The sequence below is a fragment of the Lissotriton helveticus genome, chromosome 6, assembly GCF_964261635.1.
Source record: "Lissotriton helveticus chromosome 6, aLisHel1.1, whole genome shotgun sequence".
Classification (NCBI taxonomy): Eukaryota; Metazoa; Chordata; class Amphibia; order Caudata; family Salamandridae; genus Lissotriton; species Lissotriton helveticus.
Window position 1 is genome coordinate 442,064,101 of NC_136067.1, and position 13,404 is coordinate 442,077,504.

Sequence of the window (13,404 nt, forward strand, 5' to 3'; positions counted from 1 at the left end):
TTAAATAACTACCATTCTCTAACAACTTAAACGTGGGGATGATAGCAGGAACTGGCGTGCCCTGTAAAACGCAAGCCATATTCGGGCGGTCCTTATTACATGAACCGTGTAACTGTATGTGTCTGCACATTAAAGAATGATCTGGCGTCTCAGTGCACTCATCCCCTGTTAGATAAACCTCTTGGTCATCCTTGAAACATCTGTATGTGTATGGGAGTGACCAGACCTCATGAAGAAAACCACTACCCAAGGGTTCAAAACGACCTATTGGCACATATTTCATACAATTTGAAAACTTATATAAAGCAAAAGGCAGTGTTATTAAACCGTGGATAAGCCACGTAGCAGCGGTGGATTCTGCCACAGAAAAAGGTAAAGATTCCAACCTTTCAATATGTAGCATGGAAAAGGAAGCATCACGCATTGAAAGCAAGCGTTGTTTGTCTGTCAAATTAAACGGTGCAAATAAAGAAGAAACGTTCATGTATCCCCAGGGAACTTTACCTATTTTCAGAGTCCGAAGTGTCCACGCAAACTGCATGATTGAACGTAATTGATTTTGACCATGGTATAATACAGATACTTCATCATGTACAATATCAACAACAGACGACACAATATTATCCAATGTGTAAATTCTTGAGGAAAGCACGTTAATGCTATTGTCAACAACTGCAAGAACTTTCTCAAGATTTGCCTGATCAATAGCCCTAAGGCGTGAAGCAGCCTCAATTTGTGAGAGTTTCCAAATTTCATTGTAAACACCATATAACCAGCGTTTCGACCTGCCACTAGCCGGGCCCTTAATGAAATCATTCAAATCCACGTCTGCATTCAGTTTGGAAAGGTGATACTTAACCGCAGGTAAAGTTGAATGTTTCAGCCAAGCTTGACACAACTTGCCAACAGAGTAAGAGGTGACAGTATGACTCAAATCAAAACGGGGATCAGATCTAACAGTCTTAAAACCGTCAGTTATATTTAAAAATCTTTTTTGGCAAGCATCAGCACTACGGTGCCAAAGCAGCCAACCCTTGGGATTCATACTGGAAATGTTAAAGGAGGAATTCAGAAGCAGAGCCTGTATTTCTCTAATGGACAATTTAGTAAAATTACTCCAATTCTCATATTCCTCCAACTCCGGGAAAGACGGGGTGTTTAACCTTTTAGATGTAGCCAATCCAAAGCACGTGGTCTGGGAAATGGTTTCATTCAAAAACCACATATGATTTGGGATGAGACATGCACGGTGCAAAGCCTCAGTGCCTTGTACCTGCCAGGCCCTTGAGCCCCAAACTGATTTAAGGTCTATGGTATCCTTCCATAACTCATACCCTCCAGCAACTAATTTATCCAGGAAGGCCTTTGAATACAACAATTTTGTATTTGTAAGTCGAACCTTGGACAGTGGCTGTTTGTTAAATTTAAAATAAAATGACTCGGGATTGGACTGATTAAAGTCAGTGAAATAAGTATACTTTTTAAGAAACGTTTCTGAACTTCCTTGTTTTGGTGCTGGGCAATGTTCCCACTGAGTAAAATTAACCGCATCCCTACGGGAAGATGTCTTGTGTAAGAAGTGATTGCCATAATGTTGGTAACAGAACAATTCACCATAATTAGCAGATTCTAAATATAAATCCTCAGCATCAAAAGCAGCATAATATTTCAAATCAGAAAACAAACTTTCCACAGCATTAACATCCCAATCATCAGAACGAATGTTTTGTTTCACCACATCCCCCATATTAACTCTTAGTACATTAGGAACATTAACGACTTCCGTTGGGCCATGAATCTGAAAACGAACTGCATCCCACGCGATTCCATCCAGAACAGGCCATGCTGTGATGTTAACCAAAGGCAAGTCTCTTTTTAATCTGTGTGTAGAATGTGAAGAGGAAAGTGGGGCCAAAGTTCCATTTAAATGAGTAATGCAAGTTCTCTCCTCGACATAGTGTCCATTCATAATCCGAAAAAAATAAAACACAAAACCAATTGACATAAAAAGGTAAACTGAAAAAAGGACCAGCCAAATGTATATCCAAGGAGGTATCAAAAAATGTTTTTTAAACAGGCTGGCATATACTGCAATTTTAGAGGGTTCTTTCGAGGCAAGGGAAGCAGAGTCAAATGAAAATCTGGATTCCGTGGCTAAACGAGCTTGCAGGTCAGGCATGGACAAATCAGTGGGGTATGTATAGTCTGTCTCATCAAGGTTAGTTCCTGGTAAGTTATTCAATAATGGACTGGAAATAGCAGGTAATTCGATGGCCACCTCAGGTTCATTATTAGAAGCAGTGGGCATAATTGAATTTCTCACAATGGAAGGACAGGAAACAGCCGGTGTCATGCTAAGAAGAATCGGCCACTCTGTGTATCTTGACATTGTCAATAGAAATAAACCTGTTTTCCTTACGACCTGGAAGTGGTGGTAGAATGACTGTTCTTGTGCCCTTCACTCCAAGCACTGGGACTGGAGCTCGATAGGAGGGACCAAACTCTTTCTTGTTGTCGATCTTCTCTCGAACCAGTTCTCCAACTTGGGGTAGCCAGCCAACTACCGGGATCTGCAACGCATCATCCGATGTGGAGGGCAAATGTTCCTTAGCAAGAGTGTCTCTCGTCTTTTGTAGATTCTCTAAAATATTGCAATGTTCATCTGCGTCAAAGGAAGTGGCGCGAACCACCGAGTCTAGACCGTCAAGGTCAGGGACGAACATCTTGATGCCAAAGAGCATTTCGTATGGGGTCCGCCCACCCAGAGACCTTCTAGGGAGATTATTAAGAGCACGCTGCACGCCATAGAGGTGGGCCAGCCAGTTTCTGCCAGTGCCTATAACTCGGGCTGTCAAAGATTGCTTTAAATCACGGTTCATTCGTTCAACTACACTATTACCCTCGGGTCTGTAGGGTGACGAAAACTTGACTTGGACCCCCATCGAAGTCATGGCATCCTTATACGCCTTAGAGGCGAAAGCCGGACCCTGATCCGAATGGAAGGTACCACAGGCAAAAATCCCTATAAAGATACGCAAATCTCTGATGACAGTCCGGGAATCAGCGCTGCGATGTGGCCATAACCACACAAAGCGTGTGCATGAGTCAACTGCTACTAAGATGTATTTATACGCAGTATCAGATGAAAAAGGACCGCAGTGATCTAAATAAACACAGCCTAGTGGTTTATTAGAAATGTACAACTGAGTCTGAGGCGGACGCGTAGCAGTTGAAGGTTTAATCTGCTGGCATATGTCACAAAGAAGGACATAATCACGCGTCTGTTTGTACAGTCCCCGCCACCAGAAACGTTGTTGTAGTTGCGTTACAGTGGCTGAGACGCCCGCATGCGCAGACGCCACACCTTCATGAGCCGCTGTAATCAAGTCTGTTCTGCGATCCGAGTTGGGAATCAGCCGTTCCCCAACATCAGGAAATGTCACAAAAGGAACCTTTTCGGGACTTAAGTGGTATTTATACTTCGAAGGGAATCCCGAAGGATGTTTACTTCCCTTCTCAGAGGCAGCAACCGCTGCCAAGATGTCGCTATCAATCTTGGTTTTAGACCTAGTAACCGCTGCAACTAAGTATGTAGATACTGCTGATTTCGCCGCTTCATCAGCAAGCGAGTTGCCAAGAGCGTGTACTCCCACGCGCTGATGACCGAGAGTATGAATCACATAAACGAGTGGCAACATAGCCTTAAGCTCTGCCACTCGAACCCAGATCATTTTATGTTTTATTGTGCTACCCTTGGAATCACGAAAGTCATTTTGAATCCAAAAGAACAAGTTTTCATTGTAAGACTGGACACAGTAGTAAGAATCACTTACAATTAGAGTAGTAACACTTGGATCTGCGTACTCCAAAGCTAGTAATAGAGCACGAAGCTCTGCTAATTGTGCAGTGCAATCGCCCAGGGGCAACGTGTGTACCTCCCTGGAAATGAACTCGTCATTCAACATAGCACCGACCACAATGGCGCATGCGGAAACGTAGGCATGTTTAGAGCCATGCGCAACCTGCGCCGACCCATCAGTGTAAATGATGCAATGGAAGTCCTCCAAAGGTCGCATCGACAGAGGAGCAGGATGAACGAATTCATACTGCAAGTACTCCTGTGACCGTAAGGAGGCGTCAAAAATAAACATGACATCTGCGGATGACAATGACGCAGCCCACTGAATCCACCGAGGGTGCAAAGCCTTTGAATTTGGTACACTGGCTTTCGTGACTGCCTCCAAATGAGGACAGGGTGTTACCACTAGCATGCGTTTCCCCTGTGACAGAGCACGTTCTTTTAGAATTGCCATCTGTACAGCAGTTAAAACCTTTTCTATGGTGGGAAACCGCATCTCAGCCGAGGTGTACAAGTGTGACTTGTAAGCAATAGGTACTGTGTCACCTTCATTAAAAGTGAGGTAGGTGAAACCCACCGTCCCAGGAATTATTCTTATTACCAGGTTGGTGTGGTTATCACGAGTCAGTAAATATTTAGAAGCGAGCAGATCAGCCTGCAACGATTGCAAAATGGCTGAATGCTCAGGCAGCCAGCATGATTTTGAGAAAGTTGGTTGTATCAAAGCATACAGAGGCTTGACACGTTGGGCATATTCCGGAATGTAAGTTCTGCCGAAATTCAAAAAGCCCAGTAAGGATTGTAATTTCTTCAGTGTTGTTGGTGCGCGCAATTGTGCGCACTTCTCCAAGAAGTGAGGAGCCAAACCTCTACCTTCATTGTTGAGCTCATAGCCCAAAAACAACACTGTATGTTCAGCAATGTGCGATTTTGCAAAGTTGAATTTGTAACCCATGTCTGCGAAGTTGCAAACAAGAGAATTCACACGACACAGATGCTCCCAAATATCGTCGTCTGTGAGATATATATCATCCACATACGAAAAAGCATCAGGGTCGAGTGCCTCCAGAATAGAGACAATTCGAGCGGTAAATACACCAGGACTATTCTTGTAGCCCATTGGAAGACGCCGGAATTGCTTTTGGACTCCAGCGCTTGTAAAACTGGTCCATTGAGAGCTAAAGCTGTCCAATCTGTGGGCATAAAAACCATTGGATATGTCAAGCGTTGTCTTGAAACGCTTACGCACGAGACTATCCACTAGGGCAGAGCCGTGGGTATTCTGTACTGCACAGTTACGGCAATGCGAGTTCAAATGCCGGTAATCCAAAACCAAACGATATGATCCGTCAGGTTTATTCACAGTAAAAAGGGGATTATTCATCGGTGACACACACGTTTCAATAACTCCCTGATATTCCAATTGTTCAAGGATTACTGCGACGGAAGATTTTGCTTCACGTCGAATGGGATATTGAGGTTGAGGCTGCGGCTGAGACCGCAACGGAATTTCGTGGCAAGGCGACAATTTATCCCAACCACATTGGTTACGGTACAGAGCCGGCGCGAGAGCCCGAGCCCACTCTTCTGCAAAATGCTGCGCATGCTCCTTCGAGACAGTGTTCGCGAAACTGGGTAGGATTACCTCCTCCCCTCGCGGCGCCGCGAGCACAAAAGGTGGGGGCCAGTCAGCCTCCGAAAGTAAAATATCATATGTGGAAGACAGATTCTCCCAAAATACACCTTTAACGGTACGCTGTATGTCACCTTCAATTAACAGGACGATTTCATATAGTCTTTCAGGGGGAGCAAGTCTTGTATCCGCTGTTTCTATCACAACGTAGACATCAGTCGCTGTCACCCTCAGTAGTGGACGCAGCGCCTCTCTGACTATTGTTATCTCCGCCGCGCTGTCCAGCAAGGTCAGAGCCCACGTCAGATTCCGAAGCCGCGTTCTCACTATCTGTGGCATATCGATGCGCTGTTAAGGCTGCGACTTTCTTTTTCGCAAACTGCGGACGCCTAGGCGTAGAATCCTCCTGCTTCACTGCGCCGTCCGTCTGGCGGGACTGACCACGTCCTTGTTGGCCACCACGTCCACGTCCACCCCCTCCTCCTCCACCGGTTTTCTGGGCCGATGCGTCCTGAAAGGAACGAGGAGAGCGTTGATCAGAAACCTGAAAACGATCAGGTGATTTAATCATCGCGCGGTCGCGCAAATCATAAACTTTGTCGGATGGTGCAGGAGCTTCTATTGCAGGAAAAGAACCCTGAGTCTGCATTGTCTGCTTCCCCTGTGTCTGTTTTTTAGGCCAATTTTGTTTCTTGGACTTTGGCTGGGCATCTGTCACTGCAGACTGCCCCTGTGTTTGTTTTTTCTCCTTCACTGGAAAATATTTCAGACCTCTACTGGTGCGGCCAATCGTTTTATAAGCGGCCACCACAATCTTTGCTAACTGGCGGGGTTTGTCGGCATCGGGCAGAGCAGCCAAAGCATTCGACACCTGAAAGTTAACTGCATCTCCTTTAACATTGGAGAGAATGAGATCACTTACAATCTCAAAAGAACCACACAGGCGCATACCCAATTCAACCGCTGCCTCTGGACCGTGATCATTCTGAACACGTCGAACGATTTCAGGCAGGGCAGTCATAGACGGGGTGCCGAAGCACCTTGTATAAACTGCCGCAAATGTTTTTCCCCAGCTGTCACAGTCAGCAAGTTCAGGAGTAATATCCTTCGGGAGAGTAATCGTCAACATTCTATGTTTATCAGCAGGAGTGGAATTCGGAAAAACCGCTTCCAGTTGATCAAACTTCTCTGCTAGCCAGAATGGGAAGTCATCGTTGTCAACAGGACGCGCACCAAAAACCGAATTTACCATCACTGGATTGAGACGCATTCCGCCTCGTTCCAAGGGAGCGGCCGCACCCCCCTGGGGACCACCAGGAAGATGTCGACCGATGTATTGCACTAATGCACGAATCACGGAAATGGAAACTACATGTAGCCGGCGAATTTCTGCCAGGGTACAAGCCCCGTGATTCGGGTGCGGGGTAAAGCCACCCAACGCAGGCCAATTAGTACCTGGAATAGAGAGTGGACCTAACCTCGCACGGGACAAAGAGTGGGGGAGGGCGCCATCAAACCAAACTCGATGCTGCCAATGATCAATAGGTATTTCCAATGCCCTGTATGGCGTATATTCAGCCGGGACATCCGAGGCGGTGTAGGAGTGGTACAAACCAGAATTAGCGTCCACAGCCGGAAACGTAACCCAAGAGTAAAACAACTCGTAAGGAAACGCCGGATCCGCACTCACCACGAAAATCACAGCCATCCCATCTACTGGGACCTGGTACGTCTGAAGATGGTTGCGTATCGCTACGCGACTATGCTGCGCAATAGCCACCGCTGCCGCCATCACAGAATTGGAAACAAGAAAACACAAAGAATACTTTGTAGCACAACTGGGTAGTAATTCAAAGAAACCGTTTAAGTAAGGATCAAGCTTGAATAAAGACCTATTTCAAAAAATAGGTAGGTTTCACCAACACCCCGTTTTCCGGAAACGGATGTGAAGGGGTTAAGGCATGAATGATAAACTACTCGAGTGTCATGATATAAGACCACCGAAACCGTTGGGCGCCATGTTGCAGGGTTTCTGTACTCACACAGAACTGTGCACAGAGGAGTGGAACCTCGGCAAATTAGGATGTCCCAAAACTTACCTTAGCAACCAACTCACCCCTTACCGAGCTAGCTACAGTGTCTCATTGGACATATCAAACACCCAATGTTTAGACAAACCAGAACATGAACTTACAGTACCTCAGGGTACGTGGGACTCATGAACACTCTTTCGTTATATTATCATTACAAACCAGAACATGGAGTAAAGAAGACACATGTGCATTTGAAATGTTTATTTACTAATGCCGTCTTCTCAGGCGCAGTATCTTTGATAATACAAGTATACTTATTATCAGTAGCAAAATTATCAGCATAGTTACTAAGACATAAAAAGCGAATGGTGACAGCATGTTAACATGCTGTAATGAATAAGAGTTAACAACACTTATATCTCACCCTCCCTAACACATATATTATATTATTATCTAAGAAGGTCTCTTTGGGTTGTTTTAGGGCGGGCCCATACCTTAGTGTCCTAGCATGAAGGAATCACATCAGCATACACCAGCTCTCTCTGCATGTGCACCGCATCAAGTGTGTTAACAATTCTCGTGCAAAGCAATATCAATCCCGCCTTAAGCCCAAGTTGGCAAAGGCTGCACTTGTGTTATGACTATGAAGGCGTGGAGATCAGACCTCATAACAATTCCATATCGTGTTGCTCCTGAAACTTCAGCACTCTCCGTGCAGACATGTTTTATTAAACAAAGCAGATATCAGAGCAATAACATATTATTCTCACATTCACCACGGCAAACCACTAGGTTGAAAGCTAAGTCAACAATTAAGGGTCGTGTGCAGAAGTTGCAAGAAAGGAAAAATGGCGTTTAAATCTGAAATGTACCTATGCTAACTTAACACGAAATATGGATATATAGGAACTATACAACACTGCCTGGCTACACATTTTCCGCCCGCGGCACGGCTGTCAGTCACTGATTTCACTGACACACTGCTGAATTTCCGAGACCCGGGGCGGGGCCTGCCCTTAGCAGTGGTTGCTACCGACTGTGGCACCGTGGGGGGGATTATGCGGATGTGAGCACTGCCTCTGTCATGTCCTGGAAGTACACAGGAAGTGAGTTTGGTCAGAAGCGTTGGGGGACTCGAATGAGAGAGTCATCAAGTCCTCTCCTGGTGTGATGCTGTCTGCGCATAATTAAATGTATACCCCGGTGGGAGGCCAGCTGCAGCATTGACCACCAAATCAGTGACTCCTCATCATAGCCGCCGCGCAAATTAATGAGAGTCATCATGATCGCGGGCACAGGCAGTGCTGTGGTCGGGCTGGGAGACTGCAATGGCATGCATGCAGTGTCCGTACGGCTCACCGCCGCCCGCGGCGGGCGCCAGACCGGGACGCAGACAAAGACTACAATCTGAACTAGTTCAAGTAAGTACTTTAAATTAATTACCTTTGGCCAAGCGCTGACGCCAGGCAGCCTGCTGCCACTGACTAAGTATTGTAACTTGTCACACAGCGCCGCTGAGTGAACGCACAGTCATGCAGACCTGATGTTTTAATTCAGACACAATAAAAATCTGCAGGCATGCCCGCTCTGTCTCTCGTCATCCTTCTGAGCAACTGGTTTATCATCTGATTTCAAATTCACAGTAATCTTCAGGCCGCTCTGTCTCATCATCCTTCTGAGGTTATCATGGGCACCACTACTAACTGAGAGGGATTTAATATCTTCAGACTATGGGTGGTGCATGTTTTGCCAGGGCTCTCTGCTCTCTCATCATCATGGGGTGGGTCAGGGGGGGTCCGGTTGTTACGACTTGCGTCATTCCTCAGAGTTCCCTCTCACTCCTCTCATCAGTTGTAACTTGTCACTGCACAGTGCGGAGCGCACGCACTGCAGATGAGATCTGATCATTTGAGACACAGTATCTGCAGGTGCAGGGCTGTTCTGTCTCGTCATCCTTCTTGGGCACCAGTACTTAAATAAGGGTTTATGTTCAGACTATGGGTAGTGCATGTTTTTCCAGGACTCTCTGCTCTCTCTCATCATTTTCCTGTGGGGGCGGAGGTCGTTAGTCACGTCATTCCTCAGAGGCCCCTCAGTCCTCTCATCATGCACTCGAATCCAGATTTTAAAAGGCAGAAGCTGGGGGCCTGCTACTGGCTGGCAATATGTTGTGTATGTCACAGTGTTGTTTTTCTGCCGGCCTGCCCGGCAGCACACTGACGTCACTGGCACCTGGGTTGACTTCAGTTGAGGCAGGCTCCTCTGTTCACATATCCTGTTGGGGCTTGGACGGTCTCTGAGAGACCAAGTAAGGGAGGCCCTGGGGTCCAGTTGCTAAGCAATAGCCTGGCCGCATGATCATTTTACAAGGGGAGGAGAGGCCCCAGTGACCTCTGCCCCACCAGCACAACACAGATGGCCAGCTCAGGTTTGCTTTCAGTTCAGCCTGCCCGGCCTCTCTCACATGATGCTGTTTGGGCTGGTGGGTCGACTCCCGCCACGTGATAGAGAGGCCCTGAAGTGATGATGCATGATGCTCCCTCCAACTGCAGGATCATTATTTAGAAGGGAGGAGGAGAGGCCCAACCTGCCCCCACCACCAGCACAACACAGATCAGATGGCCAGCCCAGGTTCACTTTCGTTTCAGCCGGCCCGGTGCCTCTCACATCCTGTTTGGGCTGGTTGGTTGACTCCTACCACGTGACAGCGAGAGAGGCCCTGAAGTGTTGATGCATGATGCTCCAACTGCAGCATCATTAGAGGAGGAGCCAGAGGCTGGGGCTTGATTGCTGCCTCCAGCAACAGAACTATCCAGCCTGCCAGGTCCAATGTTTTCCTGCCTCATGGTGCCCCAGCCTACCCCGCCCCTCAGCAGAATTGCTGCTGTCGTCAGGGTAACAGAACTTCCTCTCAACACGTGTCTAAGAGCATGTGCTCTGAACCCAGGAAAGCTGAACAGGAGAATCTTTAGCCTTAGCTCCATCACTGTGCCACCAGAGTCTTCTGCAATGCAGTACCAGCGTCAGCTCCTCTCTACTCAACAGCCTGTGAGGAGGAGTCATCTTCAACATTGCCACTACAGCAGCTGCTGAGAATGCAGCCGTCTGGGCCAGTGAGTGACAGGGCATGTGTGACTAGCATACTAGTTAGTAGATACTCTCATCAGGCAAGGACATCAGCAGCTGCCTTGTTTTATATGTTTCCCAATCCCCTAGGTGCAGCAGTTATCATTGTGACTAAGAGACAATGGTAAGTCTCTTTATTAAATTAACTGTGAATTAAACGTGTCAGCTACTGGAAGTGAGCGCTCTGCATGTTTTAAGTGCAGAAACTGGGAGTTATATTAAGATCACAAGTACTGTTGCATATTCCCAAAACTGTTTGAGGAGGATGGATAGCTTTAATTCTCACAACCCTTCTTGTGCGGTTGTAAGTTATATGTGCAACTAACTTCTGTCACAGGGCGGGTTGCCTGGTTCACTCAGCCACTTTTGTTGAGGTAATGTCAAGGTAATTCAGTGTGAACATGAATGTTCCTGGCAAGATCAATGTTTTGTTTAGTAGCAGTTTTCCGCAGGCGACGCAGAGGGTAATATCCCTGCTGCAAACATGAACCACATGTTTCAGCACTTCTGTGTATTTTGATGTGAGCAGTGAGTTACTATTTTTGCAATCAGTTAATGAGATCTATTTACTTGTGGAACTTCTGTCCTGGCTGCTCCTGGTGCTCAACTTGAGGGTGCTTTCTTTAGATGTTGTAGGATCTGAATCTTTGCGTACCCAGAAGTTTCTGTGCAACAACAAAAATGGCAAGATAACTGGTGAATAATGCTGCAACAATAGGAGATTTGTTTGTCTTGTGACAGTTTTCACAAAAGATTATAAGCCACATGTTTTCTCAGAACTGTGTATTTTGATGTTAGCTGTGTTATTGCTTTTCACAACCAGATCATGAGACTTCTTGCTTTTACTTGTGTATGAAACTTCTGTCCTGGCGCTCACCTTGAGGGTGCTGTGTTTAAATGATGTTGGGGCTGAATTTGTGAACACAGGAATTTTCATGGAATAACAAATGTCACGATAACTGGTGAAAAATGCTGCCGCAAGATGAGTGTTTTGTCTAGTGACAGTTTTCACAAAAGATCATGAACCACCAGGCAGATGCATCAAAGAAATATCGGGAGCAAACAGGCAGATTCTCAGAATCTGGCCGTTTGCTCCCGGTATTTTTGCATTTGGGATGCATCATCCCAAATGCAGAAATCGCAATTTAACCCCTTCAGCGCTCATGACAAGGTTAACTCGTCATGGGCGTTACCTGCGCTGCGCGCATGACGAGCTGACCTTGTCACGTAACGCGGGATTTTTAAAATCGCCGCGCACACCGGGAAAACCGCTAGCGCGCATGCGGTTGAGGAATCTCTAAATAGCGATTCCTTAAATTGCTCTTGCATTTAAGGAATCCCAAAATGAGATTCCTGAAATGCAATGCATGAAACCCAAAAAAATAGCGAATTTGCTAATAGGGGGAGCAAATTACCATGAAGTTGAACTTCGTGGTAATTTGCTAAAACTTTGAAAAATGCACTTTTGTGCATTTTTCAAAGTTACATGTTGCGCACACACATGCCCTTAGGGCATGTGTGTGTGTAACATTTGTGCACAGGTCCATTTCAGGGGTGCAACAGGGTGTCCTTTGGACACCCTGGCACCCTTGAAATAGCGGAACATTAGCGATTCGGTAATAGCTCATCGCTAATAAGGAATGGCCCATAGGAATGAATGGGAAAGCCATTCCTTATTAGGGATTAGCTATTACCGAATCGCTAATAAGGAATCTTTAGGAATCGCTAATAACATTGCGATTCCTACATGCATCCCATTTTGCGAGTCTTTAATAGCGATTCCTTAAAATTCGCTATTAAGGACTCGCAAAACATAACTTTGATGCATCTGCCAGCACATGTTTTACCAGAACTGTGTATCTTTAGGTTAGATGTCTTTCTGCTTTTCACAACCAGATCATGAGGCCTGTTTTTACTTGTGTTTGGAACTTCTGTCCTGGCTGCTCACCTTGAGGGTGCTTTGTTTAAATTATGTTATTGTTGAGGCTGAATTTGTGTACCCAGGAGTTTTCCTGCAATAACAAATGTCAAGATAACTGGTAAATAATGGAGTCCTGCATTTCACACTGAAAAATCCTTTCCTTACTTATTGAATTTCTATGCATGGCACCTGAGCTAAAGAGGTGGAGGTCACATGATTTCTATAAGTGTCCTATGGCCTCCTATCCTGCAAACATGTCAAAAGAAGAAACTATCATGGTCCATCAACTGTGTCCTAAGGCAGTGGTTGAATTGTACTGTATGGGAAAACTTTTAAAGCGCAGCTGCCACCCAACGGGAAAAGACATTGTGTGTGACTGAATTGAAAGGTATATAGTAATTAATTTCTAGGAAAGAGTCTAGTTTTCAACTCCTTCTTGAATCGTGCTAGAGTATTCATTTGTCTCAGCTCAATGGGTAAGAAATTCCAAAGACGAGATGTGGCAAAACTAAAAGACCTACCGCCCAGTCGGGCTCTATTGATGCGGGGGTTACATACCAGATTGGCTGAGGAGGAACGTAGACTTCTAACTGGGCAATACCATTGAAATTTTCTCTGTAGGGGTTTAGGCCCCGTTTTGTGTATTGCTCTGTAGGCAATGCACAGCGCCTTAAATTGGACTCTCTGCGCTATAGGTAGCCAATGAAGATCCTTTAAGGCAAGTGAGGCTGGTGGTGGTTAATCATGTTACAGGCTACCATGCCATTGCAACCTATACAGGGTTCCATGTCATTGCAACCTATACTTGCCCTTGTTAAACGTCTGCAGAGAA